General features: G+C 44.2%; 1 long non-coding RNA gene across 2 annotated transcripts; it reads right to left on the bottom strand.

Moving 5' to 3' along the window:
- Positions 1 to 1,758: 1,758 nt before the first annotated feature.
- Positions 1,759 to 14,820, bottom strand: LOC101686349. 2 transcript variants are annotated; one of them, XR_001176441.2, is made up of 5 exons: positions 14,532 to 14,819; positions 9,746 to 9,830; positions 4,293 to 4,427; positions 3,790 to 3,997; positions 1,759 to 2,210 (listed from the first exon to the last, which is right to left on the bottom strand). It is a non-coding gene; the product is annotated as an uncharacterized LOC101686349 (long non-coding RNA). The 2 variants fall into 2 exon arrangements; XR_001176440.2 differs by lacking the exon at positions 1,759 to 2,210 and adding an exon at positions 2,315 to 3,348 and having other exon boundaries at positions 14,532 to 14,820.
- Positions 14,821 to 16,690: the final 1,870 nt, after the last annotated feature.

The raw sequence follows: 16,690 nt of genomic DNA, 5'->3' as shown, positions 1-16,690 counted from the left end.
TTTTGACCAGGCATCTTTTATAAGTGGTATTATATAATATTTGCCATTTCGTATCTAGCTTATTTCACTTAGCATAATGTTCTCGGGGTAACTTCGTGTTGTAGCAGTGTCAGAATTTCATTCCTTTTTAAGGATGTATAATATTCCATCGCATGTATATACCACATTTTGTGTTTATCCATTTATCTGTAGATGAATGTAGAAGCCACAGTGTTGCTTCCACCTATTGGCTATTGTGAATAACTCTGCCATGAACATGGTTGTGCAAATAAGTTTGAGTCCCTGCTTTCAGTTGTTCATTATTCTGAGAAGACACCCAAGAGCAGAATTGCTGGATGATATGGTAATTGTATGTTTAAGTTTTTGAGGAATTGCTGCACCATTTTCTTTAGTGGCAACACTATTTTGCATTCCCACCGGCAGTGCATAAGGTTCTAATTTCTCCACATCCTCTCCAACACTTGTTATTTTCTATTTTTTTGTTTTGTTTTGCTTTTTAATAGCTATCTTAACAAGTGTGAAGTGGTATCTCATTGTGGTTTTATATTTTTAATTCTCTTAAAGATTATTTATTTGAGAGAGAGAGAGAACAGGACCGGGAGGAGCAGAGAGCGGGGGAGAGAGAAAATCTCAAGCAGACTCCCTAATGAGTGCAGAGCCCAAAATGGGGCTGGATCCCATGGCCCTGAGATCAAGACCTCAGCCGAAATCAAGAGCTGAACGCTAAACCGACTGAGCCACCCAGGTGCCCTTCTGTTTTATTTTAAGTTACAGATAAGTATTGGAAGGCCTGGGTGGCTCAGTCCGTTAAACGTCTGCCTTTAGCTCAGGTCATGATCCCAGTGTCCTGGGGTTGAGCCCTGCATGAGACTCCTTGCTCAGCAGGGAGGCTGCTTCTCCCTCAGTCTGCTGCTTCCCCTGCTTATGTGATCTCTCTGTCTCTGACAAATAAATAAATAAAATATTAAAGTTTAAAACATATAAGCATGATTTTATATTTTTATTGTATACTTTTTTGTTTTAAAAATGTATGTAAATGCTATCAGAGTATACTAGCCTTTTGTAACCTGCTTTTTTCACTCTATGTTAGATTTTTGTGATTCAGCAATGTTGATACATGTAGATTTTTTTCATCGTTTTTAACTGCTTTATAGTATTTCATTGGATGACTGAAATAGCTTTCCCACACAGGGGTGATTACATTGATTCTACTTATCCCCTGTTATGTAGAATGAATACAGAATCAGTCATTTCTGAACATGAAGGAGACTATCTCTACCACTGGCATATGCATCTTCTTTAGAAGGCTTTACACATTTTCACATATTTTTTCCTAGATGGATGTACCAGTTTACACTCTTACCAGTGAAGTAGTTTCCATTTTCTTACACCTGCATCCACATTTGGGTTATCAGATCTTAATTTTTGTCCATCCCATGGCTCTCAGTGGGATCTCATGACTGTAATTTCCACACAATCTGGTCACAAGGGAGGTTGGTTTGATTTGTTATGGTTGTTAGACCTTTCAGAATTGCCTGTTCATGTCCTTTACCCATTTTTCTATTGGGCTTCTTTTTTTTTTAAAGACATAATAAGATATTCTACTTTTTTTTCTTGGTTGTATGAGTCACAGATATGGCTTGTCTTTTTTTTTTTTAAGATTTTATTTATTTGACATGGAGAAAGATAGCAAGAGAGAGAGGACAAGCAGGGGGAGCAGCAGGCAGAGGGAGAGGGAGAAGCAAGCTCCCCACCAACCAAGCAGTCTGATATGGGGCTTGATCCCAGGACCCCAGGGTCATGACCCAAGCCAAAGGCAGACAGTTAACCAACTGAGCCACCCAGGTGCCCCTAGGGCTTGTCTTTATATTTTGCATCTGGTGTCTTTTGGGATAGAGAAGATTTTAATGTAGACAGTTATTCTACTATTCTTTTCTGCTTGGTGCGTTTTATACCTTATTAAAGAAATCCTCCCCTTTCCTAGTATCATAAATCTGTCCTTTTATGTTTTCTTCCAAATGCCCCATAGTAGTTTTGTTTCTTCCCTGTGTTGTGTACTGACTTGTGATTTCAAATCCATGTTTTTGAAAACTTGTTTTGGACAAAGTTGTTTGTGGTTTGAACTTGTTTTCGTGAAATTGTTTTGAAGCTGGATATTAGCACTTTCTTTTTTTTGTTGTTCTTGTTTTTTTAGGATTTTTTCTTTCTTCCTGTAACAGAGAGAGAGATCACAAGTAGGCAGAGAGGCAGGCAGAGAGAGAGGGGGAAGCAGACTCCCTGCTGTGCAGAGAGCCCAATGTGGGGCTGGATCCCAGGACCCCAAGATCATGACCTGAGCCAAAGGCAGAAGATTAACCCACTGAGCCACCCAGGCGCCCCTATTAGCACTTTCTTATCGAACTCTAGACACCATAGTAACGGGCAGCCGTGATGTCCACCACATGGTCATTTAAACTTTAAAAACCAAGAGGTATGACCAGCCATTCAAAAGTGTTTGGTCTGGACAAGGCTACTCTTTGCTGATCTAAATAGTTCTCTGGAGATTGTGAGATACTTACTCCTGTGTGGCCAGGCTACCTTGGTCAGCAGTGGCGTTAAACCACGCCGCGGTCTCAGGAAGAGAAGGGACATCTGCTTCTGCCTTAGTGAGGCTATCCTTTCTAGGCAGTGGTGGTACAAGCTGTGTGGCAGACCCTGCAGTAACAGTCTTCAGAGCAGCCACTTTGCCTGCCAGCACTGGCACCGTCTCCCGCTAGCTACGTGCCCCAGCAGTGAGGGACCTAAGCAGGCAGCTGATATCCAGCTTTTAGTTGGAAGGACTGACACTACCCAGAACCAACTCGTAGAAAGGTACACCCCAACTAATATTGGTCTTTATTGCTTTCATCTCCCCTTTGTCTGGAAAAATAATGTAACTAATCCATCATTGGTTTGGAATATGTTATTTCTTTATTGGTGTATTAAGAGTATCCTGTATGCTTGGCTTGTGAAATATTATTACTATAAGTTATAATTATTACAGTGGACCTGTGTTAAATAAATTATTGGCAAAGACAAACTTAGTCTCTGAGCATAATTTGTCCTGAACAAAACACCCTGTAGGTCTTTAGCTCATCTGGAACTTATTTGGAGGCCTGCTGTAAGATAGGGATCCACTTTATCTTTTCCATATGGATGGCCAGTGGTCTCCAAGCCAATTGCTGAAGAGTGGGTGCAGCGACCCTCACCCCTAGAACTTTCTAAGTCCCCACTCTGGTGCGGGGCTGGCTTCTGGCTGTTCTTCTGCTCCATTGGGCTGTCCGTCTGTCCTTGTCTGGCAGGCTCTCTCTGGGAGCTGCTGCAGAGGCGCTGGCAAAGGCACCACGGCCAAGAGTCATGCTCAGACGAAGTTTTTTGTTTTCTTTTCTCTCTCACTTTCTCTTTTTTTTTTATGAGAACTCGGCCACCTTCCAGCCCTGGCTGCCAAGAATCCTCTGGGCTTCTTTAGAAGACTCTGGCTTGCCCCATGCCCGTCCCCTCCCAGGCCTCTGCTCACTTTCCCTCCCCACCCCAGCCCAGCCTCCCAGCCCACTTTCTCCATTTGGGCTGTTAGGGTGTCCTCCAGGCGGACTGGCAGCCTCACCCTTTCAGGGAGGGTCTAGATGCTCCCTTTGAAGTCTGAGCTCCTCCATGGGGCTCCCTTCCCCTGTCAGAGCTGTTCCTAAGGGCTGGCTGTCTTCAGAGGCTCTGCTAGGCCCTCCCAAAGAGCCCAGGTGAAGAGAAAGGCTTTAAGGATAAGAGCAAACTTACCAGCCCTCCCGCCTTGCGAATCTGGAACGGCTGTCTGCTTTCTTTAACATAATAAGCTGTCGGGGCTCCTGGGTTGCTCAGGCTCAAGTCGTTATCCCAGGGTCCTGGGATCGAGCCCCTCACGGGACTCCCTGCTCAGTGGGAAGCCTGCTTCTCCCTCTCCCTCTGCTGCTCCCCCTGCTTTGTTCCCGTTCTCGCTCTACCTCTCCTGTCAAAACAAGAAATAAAATCTTGTTTAATAATTTAAAAAAATAATCATAAATAATAAACTGCAAGCAGTTTATGACACTTGTGAAATGAGGGAGTTTAATGTCAACCTTTTCTTATGATTAACAACAGTGCCTTGCTCCTCCTGCTAGTCTCCCAGAAGTGGGAAAATTTCCTTCAAATCCTAGTTTACAGGCAAACAGGTTAGAATGCGTGACTTGATCTGAGTTGGGGAAATTGCAAAGGTGGGTTTCCTCGAAGAAGCCATCTCTGGCCAGCCAGAGGCTCCTTCTTACCTGTAGAAATGGGTTGGAGCCACGCATGTGGGCAGAGCTGAACGTAAATCTTCCCAGTTATGAGCAGGTTATTCCCATTTCTGCTGAGAACTGACCCGTGCACGTTGCTGGTTCCAAGAGATGATACAGGAGCATCTACCACAGTGCCAATAGAAAACATTCAACATGCACCAGCCGCTATTATGATCACCCCTAGGCACAGTCAGAACTGAAGGATAGCTTAGCTGTTGCTACTGATGAAAGATCTTATTCAGGGTAAAAGCGAAATGAGTAGTTGCTTCGGATAAATTTCAAAAAATTAAAACCTGGATTATTTGTCACCATCCTACAGATTTGGTTTCGGATCTCCCTTCTACTGAGGTTGAGCAAAAGGACCAGGTTCAGGGTCTTTCTCATGGGTTTCAGATTTAGGGTCTCAAGGTCATCACCCATGGCTTGATCATTGAGTAATGAGTTCAGTTTGCTTGGCTCCATGTTCTATGATGATGTGGGATGTGGCCTTCCTTTGAGGCTTTGGTTTGCCTCGGATAATAAATGCAACATTTGTAAACTACCAAGTCTGTTAAATGTCCTAAGCTTGTATTTGATATTCCAGGTTGAGTAAAACATTACTTTGGCTGCACCTTCCTTTCTGGCCTTTCCTGGACACTTGGCCTCCGGGAGCACAGGTTTGTTGGGGAAGCAAAGAGGCAGGCAGAGCTATGAGGTGGGGAAAGGAAGGTGTGTCAGGGACGAGGAGGAAGACAGCTAGTTAGAGCCCTGAGACTGGGGTCCCATTACCCCAGGGGGGATAACCTTCAAAAGGAAGCCAAGAGAAAATTAAAACAATGAAGGTGGGGCGCCTGGGTGGCTCAGTGGGTTAAGCCTCTGCCTTCAGCTCAGGTCATGATCTCAGGGTCCTGGGATCGAGCCCCACATCGGGCTCTCTGCTCAGCGGGGAGCCTGCTTCCCCCCCCCCTCTCTCTGCTTGCCTCTCTGCCTACTTGTGATCTCTCTCTGTCTATCAAATAAATAAATAAAAATCTTTAAAAAAAAATAAATAAAACAATGAAGGTGAAGAGCTGAAGCTTTTTGTATGGAGTTCCGTGAAATTCATCTTCCTTAGGAAACAAACAAAACAGGCTATTTAATTCTGTATTGTTTTCTCAAGGAATAGCAAAAAAGAAATAACCCTAAAAGTGATCCTGTTTGTGGATTGTTTGCTCATTGTTTCATTCTTTTGTTATGTATCTATACAACACCAGGGCACACTAATATGAATAGGGGAAGCAGAGGTAACAGACCCCTGTGTCCATGGCCTTGTGGAGGAGATAAACACAGAGTGCAGAGCAGGGGGCTTATCTTGGGGGTGGGTGCAGGGAGAGGCCAGAGAACTGGAGAAACCTATTTTGAAAAAGGTGGTGCCTGGCCTGAGCCTTGAATGTTTGGTAGGAACGGGCCAGGTGAAGAAAATCGAGGAGGATACAAACCAAGAAGAGAACAAGCAAGGGGACACCTGACTGACTCAGTTGGTAGAGCATTTGATTCTTGATCTCAGAGTTGTGAGTTGGAGCTCTTGTTTTTGTTTTGTTTTGTTTTGTTTAAGATTTTATTTATTTATTTGAGAGAGAATGAGAGAGAGAGATCACGAGCAGGGGAAGGGTAGAGGAAAAGCAGACTCCCTGCTGAGCAGGGAGCCTGATATGGGACTCGATCCAAGGACCCTGGGATCATGACCTGAGCCGAAGGTAACCGAGTAAGCCACCCAGGCATCCTGGGGGAGGGTTTCTTAATAAAAAAGAAGAAGAAGGAGGAGGAGGAGGAGGAGGAGAGGCAGAGGAAGGAGAGGAAGAAGAGGAAGAAGAAGGAGGCAAATGAATAGTCAAAAAGAATAGGTAAAAGAAATAAATGGTTCATGATAAATAAAAATGTAAAATGATACTCAGTCTCACTAGTAATCAGAAAAATTCAAATTTAAGGCAAAATATTAGATAAGCAAAAATTTAAAGATATTTAGTGTTGATGAAGGTTCTGAGAAATGGATGCTTTAATATAGTATTTTTATATTGGTGGTAGTTTAAATGGATACATTCTGGTAAACTGGCTATTCTCTTGATATGTAAATCACATGACTTTCGACTGGCAATTCTACTTCCAGGAATCACCCGAGTCCCTGATAGCTAGGCACGCATGCTGGGACATATGCACAAAGATGTATGTATAGGGATGGGGGCTACAAGGGGTTTATAATGCTAGAAAGCAACCTGGCTGTCCATGTATCCATCCAGAGGGGTGGGCTTAAATAAACTTACAGCGATCCTTATTAAGGAACACAAAGGAGTCATTTTTAAAAAAGATTTTATTTATTTATTTGAAAGAGAGAGCCTGAGAAGGGAGAGGTCAGAGGGAGAAGCAGACTCCCCGCCAAGCAGGGAGCCGCATGTGGGATTCGATCGTGGGACTCCAGGATCATGACCTGAGCCAAAGGCGGTTGCTTAACCAACTGAGCCACCCACACACCCCAAAGGAGCCATTTTTAAGAAAGATAAGATAGAGCTGCCATCAGCATGGTAAGGTGGCTAACACATGGTAGATGACAAAAATAAGTTTTGTCAAAAAAAATGAAAGTATTTTGGAGTGCACACGGAGGAAAAAAAGATGTGTGTGTGTACGTGCATGTGCACAAATTGAGGGGGGTCCGATGGTGGGGAAGCGGCAGCATGTGTGCGGGCTGGATGTGAGAGGTGGCATGTTGAGTTTAGGGTGAAGGAGAAAAAAGTGTCAGGTAGTGAAATGGAGAAGTCAGCCAGGACCAGACGAGATGTGCCTTGCAAAACGGGAAGCTGATGAAGGTTGCTGAATTGGGCTAGAGAAGGATTCCTCCGGCATCAGTGACACAGGTATGCTAGAATAAAGCAAGGGGCAAGGTTACCACGCAGCCCTGAAAGGAGCAGGTCCCTGCCCAAGTTTAGAGAAGAGGGGACCAGTTCTAGAGACACTGAGTGGGGAGATTCTGGAGGAGTTTAAGATGATGGATTCTGCAATGGGGGTAAAGGAGAAAAAGGAGTATGAGCAGACAGATTTCAGTCCCAGGGTGATGACCGAAACACAGGGAATTCAGGAAGAACATGGATGCATAGGTTGAGTTTGAGAGGCCTGGGAATATCCAGATGGAGCCAGGGTCCCAGGAGGTGACAGAGAATTCACGGGTCTCGAGCTAAGGAGCAAATTCTAGGTGGAGAGTGAGGCATACCCAAGTGGCAGTTCAAGCCATAGGGGTAAATAGGGTCGTTTAGCAAGAATTTGTGGGGTGGGATGGTCCCAGACTGGAAAAGGACAGGAAGAGAGCCTGACACAATACAACACTTAACGGGGTGGGAAGGAGGAGTGCATTGCAAAGACAAAAGGAAGGAGCCAGCAAAAAGCAGAAGAAAAACTAAAGTGTATCAGTGAGGTTGGATTGCCTGTTCACTTCTGGCAGAGCCCTGGTTTTGTTCTGCATTCCACCTTCTTCCCAGTGGTTTGGCAGTGAATCCTGATTAATCCAAGCCAGTTATGGTCATCACAGTTTCCTTGCCAGGGACTGATTTAGGAAGGGACATATGATGCAATTCAGGCCAATGTGATGTAAGGAAAGACTTCTGGGGGCTCCCGGGGAAGGTCTCCTCCCGGATTAGAAATAAACATACAGGAAGAGACACATCCTGTTCTTTAGCGGCGTGTTATCACATTTGGGCATGGCTCTTGGAACTGCTACAGTTGTTCTTTAAGGTGTAGAGGTGTTGAGGATAAGCCATCATGGTGAGGTGGTAGAGCAAAAAGACGGAAGGCACCTGGGTCCCAGATGACATTGCGAAGCCATGAAATTGATCAGCCCTGGAGCAGCTTTGTAGCTGGACTTCTTAAAAGGTAGGATTTATTTGGGGGCCCCTAGGTGGCTCAGTCACTTAAATGTCAGATTCTTGGTTTCAGCTCAGGTCATGATCTCAGGGTAGTGAGATCCAGCTACTCATCGAGACCCTCATCAGGCTCCTCACTCAGCACAGGAGCCTGTTTGAGATTCTCTCCCTCTCCTTCTGCCCCTCCCCCTGCTCACAGAAGCATGAGCTCTCTCTCTTTTTTAAAATAAATAAATAGATAACCCTCTCGGGTCCCTTCTGTCTTTTGGAGCTTTGTACTATCATTCAATATACTTTCCTATTGCTCAATAAAACCTTGTTTTGTGGCCCCAATAAATAAATAAATAAATAGCATTTTTAAAAAAAAATGTAGAATATATTTTTTCTTATGGTTTAAGCTATCTGATTTGGATTCTGTTTTTTATTTTATTTTATTTTATTTATTTATTTGACAGAGATCACAAGCAGGCAGAGAGGTAGGCAGAGAGAGAAGGGGAAGCAGGCTCCCTGCTGAGCAGAGAGCCCGATGTGGGGCTCAATCCCAGAACCCGGGGATCATGACCTGAGCCAAAGGCAGAGGCTTTAACCCACTGAGCCACCCAGGTGCTCCTGGCTTCTGGTTTTTTGTTTTGTTTTGTTTTGTTTTTTTAAGATTTTATTTATTTATTTGACAGACGGAGATCACAAGCAGGCAGAGAGGCAGGCAGAGAGAGAGGAGGAAGCAGGCTCCCTGCTGAGCAGAGAGCTCGATTGGGGGCTCAATCCCAGGACTCTGAGATCATGACCTGAGCTGAAGGCAGCGGCTTAACCCACTGAGCCTCCCAGGCACCCCTGGATTCTGTTTTTTAATTGCACCTCAAGGTGCAGCCATAGGGAAGGAAACAATTCCAAGGAGGAAATGATTTGGAGTAACATGGAGATGGAAAAGGTACCTTCACATTCAGCGGACCATTGGTGACTTTGGTGAGGATATTGACCCCGGGCCATGAGGCCATGACCCTGTGCCATGAAAACCAGATTGCAAAAGCTAACTTACTGTTATATGTAGTTGGCACTAATGGACCTTTGGAGAATCATAAAATTGAGACACGAATGGAAGATAAGGAGGTGAGCAGAGAAGATGGGCTTTAAAACAAGCATTTTATTTATTTATTTATTTATTTTTAAAGATTTTATTTATTTATTTGACAGACAGAGATCACAAGTAGGCAGAGAGGCAGGCAGAGAGAGGAGGAAGCAGGCTCCCTGCGACCCTAAAACAAGCATTTTAATCTGGTGCCGACAGGTCCCCTTCAAGGCATCTCTGGAAAAAATTCACAGGAACAGGGCACCTGGGTGGCTCAGTGGGTTAAAGCCTCTGCCTTCGGCTCAGGTCATGATCCCAGAGTCCTGGGATTGAGCCCCGTATCAGGCTCTGTGCTCATCGGGGAGTTGCTTCCCTTCCTCTCTCTCTGACTACTTGTGATCTCTGTCTGTCAAATAAATAAATAAAAATCTTAAAAAAAAAAAAAAAAAGAATTCGTGTGACCCACAAACTTGGATGGGAAAAAAATTACACCTTGATTTTTCACCTACCTCTAATTAAACTATCGTCTCATCTTCAATTATGACTGCAGGCACCAATCTTCAGTAGTATTAGTAGTAACTGTGACTTTGTCACCTGTAAAAATCACAGCTGTTTTTAATTCACATTACAGTTGACACAGATGTTGCAAAATAGTGTTTATAATCATCACTACATAAAAATACAGGAGTTCTTTTAGACCCACTTCAAGATTTTGCTATTTAATGCATTAACAAAGGATAGCCAAGAACAAAAGAAAGCAGCACATGTATAACGGTGTCACAAATTTTTAAAATCTATTGTAACAACTGCATTTGCAGTCATTGGTATTCATGGTAAGTTCCATGCATATTTCAGGCTTTCAACAACATTATCCACCAGACAGCCAAAGGCATCCATGGTGTGAAAAAGGCCGAGAACTCCGACTGCAAAGGAAAAGAGGGAAGGGGAAGTTTGCACAGTGGAGATGGGAACGTGAGGCCTAGAGAGCACTGCGTTTGAGAACATGGGAGAGCCTTCCATGTGGCGATGCTGTAGGAGCAGAGAGGGAACTTTGAGAGCCGAGGTCCCTGAGGAGGCTGGAGCTATCGGGATGCAGGGCTCAGGTGGAGGGATTAACCACAGGAAGGAAACTTTTCCCACAATAAAGGGAGGAAAGGATGAGTGCAGATAAAAATAAGTGTTTTAGTGGGGTGGCAGTGGGGGGACAGGAAGTTGAGGGGGCTTCTGACTGATGGTTTCTATTTTCACTGTCAAGTAGGAGTGAAGTTATCTGCTGAGAGTGAGGATGACAGGCGAGGTGATAAGGTAGGGAACAGAAGAGGGCTGACAAGGAGAGTAGAGGGACCAGCGGCTCACCACCCGGTTGTCATGGAAACACTTCTTCGTGTGGGTGTTCAGCTGCTCAAGTGTAGGAGTCAGAGGGCAGAAAGGCAGCTAGAGCTGGGGCTGGGGTTTTACCGGGAGGATGAGGTGAAGATCACGGGAATACAGGAGGGATGGACCAGCTTGTCCAGAAGCTGTGTGGAGAAGGGTGTGCAGCTAGGAAGGGGGTGCTACCTTGGAGTAAAAGCCACATATCAACATTAGGAGGAAGAATGGGACAAAGGGAATGAGAACATGGAGGTACTGAAAGTGATGGTCCAAGAGGGAGCTGGTCAAGTTTAAGGTTAAGTTTAAGTAGTTCACAGGATGGCAAGTGCTGAGGTCCATCCATGGTGCGGGGGACAAGGAAAGAAAGAGTACAGGGCATTAGAGGTCAGGAGGTCAAGTCCAGGCAAGACCATCCATACGGATCTAAAAGTCACCTGGGAGGAAGGCAAAGCTTGGAGTGGAAGGTCTAGAGGACATGCAGGAGTGATCTGGAAATAGATGGATCATTGGAGCAAGTGGGAGAAGAATCTGATGGTGGTGGATAACATGGGCCTCAGAGGAGGAGGAGGGCCTTTCAGCAAGGTAAAATGTGATTGTCTAAAAGTAGCAATAAGGATTTAGAGAAGCAATGTCCACAGTAGCCAAGCTATGAAAAGAGCCTAGATGTCCATTGACAGAAGAATGGACAAAGAAGATGTGGTAGATATATATGTGTATATATATATAGACATAAATATATATGTATATCTATATATCTTTAGAGATATATATGTATATATACATATATACACATATATAGATAAATGAGATATATTTATATCTATAGAGATAATATATATATATACGTATATACACACACACACACACACACACAATGGAATATTATGCGGCCATCAAAAATGAAACCTTGCCGCTTGCATCAACATGGATGGAACTAGAGGGTATTATGCTAAGCGAAATAAGTTAATCAGAGAAGGACAATTATCATATGATCTCGCTGATATGTGGAATTTGAGAAACAAGGCAGAGGATCATAGGGGAAGAGAGGAAAAAATGAAATGGGATAAAACCAGAGAGGGAGACAAACCATAAGAGATTCTTAATCTCAGGGGGCACCTGGGTGGCTCAGTGGGTTGGGCCGCTGCCTTCGGCTAGGGTCATGATCTCAGGGTCCTGGGATCGAGTCCTGCATCGGGCTCTCCGTTCGGCGGGGATCCTGCTTCCCTGTCTCTCTCTCTGCCTGCCTCTCTGCCTACTTGTGATCTTTCTCTGTCAAATAAATAAATAAAATCTTAAAAGAAAAAAAAAAAGATTCTTAATCTCAGGAAACAAACTGTGGGTTGCTGGACAGGAGGGTGGTGCCAGGGTTGGGGTGATTGGGTGATGGACATTGGGGAGAGTATGTGCTGTGGTGAGCTCTGTGAATTGCGTAAGACTAATAAATCACATACCTGTACCCCCAAAGCCAATAATACATTATATATTAATTTTTTTAAAAAGGAAAATAATAAAGGTGGCAGTGAGGAGATAAAGGAATACCAGCCCACCATGAGGTAGTGAATAGGGATCTATGTTCCTGCTGGGTAACCACGTCTTCAAAAACTAACTAGCTTTTATGAAAAAGGCTAGAGAGAATCAGACAGGTGTAGATGGGACCTGATCTAGGACAGTGGATTCCAATCCCACAAGATAGTCCCCTCCCATGCCTCACCCCAACCCGGAGGCATCTGCAAACCAGCAGAGGCCTATCTGGTTTCATCACAGTTGTGAGCGCGGGGGGATCCTGGCATTTGGTACCTGGAGATCAGAGATGTATAGTGTCCTGCTGTCTGCAGGAGAGCCCCACAGTAATGAACCGTCCTGCCCAGAATGCCCATAGTGCATCCCCTACACTCTATGGATGAGGAGGCTAGGATTCAGAGAGCTGAGATGTATACGTAGGTTCTGAAGCTTCCCTAGCCTTTTTTTTTTTTTTTTAAGATTTTATTTATTTGACAGAAAGAGATCACAAGTAGGCAGAGAGGCAGGCAGAGAGAGAGAGAGAGAGAGGAGGAAACAGGCTCTCCACGGAGCAGAGAGCCCGATGTGGGGCTCGATCCCAGGACCCTGGGATCATGACCGGAGCCGAAGGCAGAGGCTTTAACCCACTGAGCCACCCAGGCACCCCTTCCCTAGTCTTAATATTGTATTAAGATCTGTGTGTATGTCTGAGGTCACTGTGGTAATTAATGTTGGTTGGCAAATCCGGCTCCCTCACCCTAGTCACCTCTCAATGAAAGACTCCTGGGGCAACTTTTTCAAAAAGGCAAGTGCAGCTGGAGGCCGCAGCCTCTTTTGCTCTGCTCTTAGTCTTCTGTTTGGAACTTGGTCCAGCCGCCATCTTGTACCCATGAGCACCAAGGCCACACATGGGTGATGGTGGGACACAAAGATAGACGTTCTGGTCAGATGTTCTGGGTGGCTTCCTAACAGATGCCCCAATCCTGGACGGCTTACCTCTGAACTTACCAAGTGAGAAAAACAAACTATATTATTTATTTAGCTTACTGCTAACTGAATGTTCTGTTAACTGCCACTGAATGTATTTCTGCCTGATAGAGTCATAGGGCCAGTTAGCAACAGCTGAGGCTAAACCCTTGTTTTCTCTCTCACAGTCTAATAGCCTTTCTTTCCTTGACCACAGTGGTTCAGTGTATGTTGAAATTTTTGGTCCATTTTGTCTCTACTAATGCTCTCTGTGCTATCAATACATCCCTCCAGCTATGTCAGACTACAGTATTTGGTTAATTAAAACTATTTAGGGGGTGCCTGGGTGATAAGGGTCTGCCTTCAGCTCAGGTCATGATTCCAGGGTTCTGGAGTCGAGCCCTGCGTTGGGCTCCCTGCTCGGCAGGAAGCCTGCTTCTCCCTCTCCTGCTCCTCCTGTTTATGTTCCTTCTCTCACTGACTCTCTCTCTCTCTGTCAAATAAATAAATAAAATCTTTAAAAGAAAACCCTGAAAAAGCTATTTAGACACAGCATGACATACAGAGAGATCAAACTCACTAAGTCATAAACCTGAAATTAATGGAACACTGTGTCAACTATGTTCAAATTTTAAATTTTTTAAAATAAGACTATTTAGGAGGTTATTAACAATTAACTTTTTAAAAAGGGATTTTATTTATTTACTTGAGAGAGAGAGAGCACGAGTGGGCTGGGGGGTGGTGCAGTAGAGGGAGAAGGATACTCCTGCTGAGCAGGGAGCCCGACACAGGACTCAATCCCAAGACCCTGAGATCATGACCTGAGCCGAAATCAAGAGTTGGATGCTTAACCGACTGAGCCACCCCGGGGGCCCCTAAAAATTAACTTTCGACATGGTTTTCATCTGCTGCTTTCTATGTTGGTTTGTTAAATCAATATGACAAAGTTCTAAGGATAGCTACTTGGCAGTCTAATTGCAATCTGGAAGGTCCAGGCCTGTGTTCACCTTTTAGGACTTTTTTTGTTTTAAGGTTTAGACACCCAGTGCGTATAATCTCTACCCCAATCTCTTGTGGCTTGAACCCACAACCCCAAAATCAAGAGGTGACTGTTCCACCAACTGCACCAGCCAGGCACCCTCTCACCTTTTAGTGCTTCTTATGAACAGTTTTTTTTTTTTAAACTTTTTTTAACTATGTTCAGTTCGCCAGCATATAGTAACATCATTAGTTTCTGATGCAATATTCAGCGACTCGTTAGTTGTGTGTAACACCCAGTGCTCATCACAACACATGCCCTCCTTAGCGCCCATCACCTGGCTACCCCCTCCCTCCACCCCCCCTTCCCTCTGTAACCCTCAGTTTGTTTCCTGGGACTTCTTATGAATAGTTTTTGTTTGCTTGTTTCTGAGCTCCTGTATTCTTAGTCCTGGCCGGCCCGCCCCACTGGCTCCTCACCTCTCCAGTTCAAGACTGGCTGTTGACCCAAGGGCCTGCAGGTCTCAAGCCGTCCCTTTGTGCAGGTTCTCAAGGCAGTCCTGTGACGATTCTGAGCTTTCCCGAGTGAAAAGTCCCTTCGCCTACTTGCTTTGTCGCTGCCTACGACTTAATGATAGAAGGACGTCAGCGAGTGTGTTTTCTGGATTGATCAAGACCAAACAGGCTGAAGCGGTGAATTCTCCCCAGTTGAGTCACCCTGTCCTCAAATAAGGAGCCAATGAACCAAGGAGCCCTGGAAACCACCTGTGTCCACCTCCCTGGGCCACCTCTCCTCCGCAGCTCAGAAACCGTGTGTGGCTTAAGGTGGTTTTCTGTTAATCACAGGTTGAAGCCAAGTCATTCTCAAACTGTTCTCATGTTGGAATCAAAGTAATTTAAATCTTATCTTCCCTAATCTGAGTTGACATCTGTGTGACAGGTTTCTTCCTCCCTGGTGTATTAATGAAGCGTCTGAGGGTACAGAGAAAAAACCTTAGACTCTGGTAGCCTTCACTTTGTTAATGTAGAGAGGCCTTTTTTCTTTTTTTTTTTTTAAAGATTTTATTTTTAAGAAATCTCTGCGTGGGGCTATGGTGAGTGCTGTGAAGTGTTTAAACCTGGCGATTCACAGACCTGTACCCCTGGGGCTAATAATACATTTTATGTTAATAAAAAAATAAAAAATTTTAAAAAGAGAGAAATATCTATGTTGGGGCTCCTGGGTGGCTCACTAGGTTAAGCCTCTGCCTTCAGCTCAGGTCATGATCTCGGGGTCCTGGGATTGAGTCCTGCATCAGGCTCCCAGCTCCACAGGGAGTCTGCTTCTCCCTCTGACCTCTCCCTCTCATGCTCTCTCTCACTCTCTCTCTCTCAAATAAATAAATAAAAATCTTTTTAAAAAACTTTAAAAAGAGATTTTATTTATTTGACAGAGAGAGACACAGTGGGAGAGGGAACATAAGCAGGGGGTGTGGAAGAGGGAGAAACAGGCTTCCCGCTGAGCAGGGAGCCTGATGTGGGACTCCATCTCAGGACCCTAGGATCATGACCTGAGCCGAAGGCAGCCACTTAATGGCTGAGCCACCCAGGTGCCCCTCATTTTAATCATTTTTAAATGAACAGTTAAGTGGCATTAAGTACATTCACACTGACGTACAACCATCAAGATGGCTTCTCAACACATAACATTTTTGACCAATATATAGACGACGTATATATGAATTCAAAGTGCAATGAGGAATTGGTGTGTATTGCCTGCATTTCTACTTCAAGAGAGAACAAAATGTAAGAACTGAATTATACGTATAATGAACTTACTAGGCAGTTTGCATGTGGCAGTATCAGATTCCCACCATCTTGGCAAGAAAGGAAAAACACTAATAAATATTTTAATGGGAGAGAACACATTTTATTTCTGTAAAATAATAACCTCTAGCTGGTTCAAATGTTACAACATCAAAACACATTTTTTTTGTACTAAATACAGAAAATATAGTTAGGCAGAAGAAAAAATAACCCAGAAGGTTATTTTGGTTATTACTGATATTGACTTTTTAGGAATTCATAACGCTGTTCCTTTCAGTATTTGAGGACTTCAATAATATTAGCTGGTGCATGAGTTAATTATAAGCCACAATTAGCTCTGTTTAACAGCATCTTGGGGTGACCATTGAATTTCTGGCAATTAGAGATCAATAGGTTTTATTTCTGGCTTTGTTTGAAAGAAAACCTTATGAGGGATTCATTCTGTGCATGTGTGGGTTTGGATATTCTCCTCCCAAATGACGTGTTTGTTTCATCAGCTGGTTAAGCAAATGTACGGCACCAGTATGCCTAATGTCTTTGCTGACCTTTGAATTAGAAGGGACTTGATTTGACAAAGTGTCAATGATCACCCTTCTAGGGTGATCCTTAGAATTGGATAGTGCAGAAGTCTGATAAAAAGAATCTGGCTTCTACTAACTCTGAAAGAGGTGTTAGGGCCAACTGGTCAAATGCCAATGGTGAACTCCTTATCTGCGCTGGCGGAGGCCTGGGATTGCACACACGGCCCCGGAGCAGAATATCCAAATGGCTTCTGTGTCCTTTTGGAATGCACCACCATCTAAGAATAACAGACTCTTTGATTAAAAAGTCCA

The sequence above is a fragment of the Mustela putorius genome, unplaced genomic scaffold, assembly GCF_011764305.1.
Source record: "Mustela putorius furo isolate JIRA1106 unplaced genomic scaffold, ASM1176430v1.1 tig00000487_pilon_pilon_pilon, whole genome shotgun sequence".
Taxonomy (NCBI): Eukaryota; Metazoa; Chordata; class Mammalia; order Carnivora; family Mustelidae; genus Mustela; species Mustela putorius.
The sequence above is the reverse complement of the archived record's forward strand: the minus strand, read 5'-3'. Positions and strand labels throughout refer to the sequence as shown.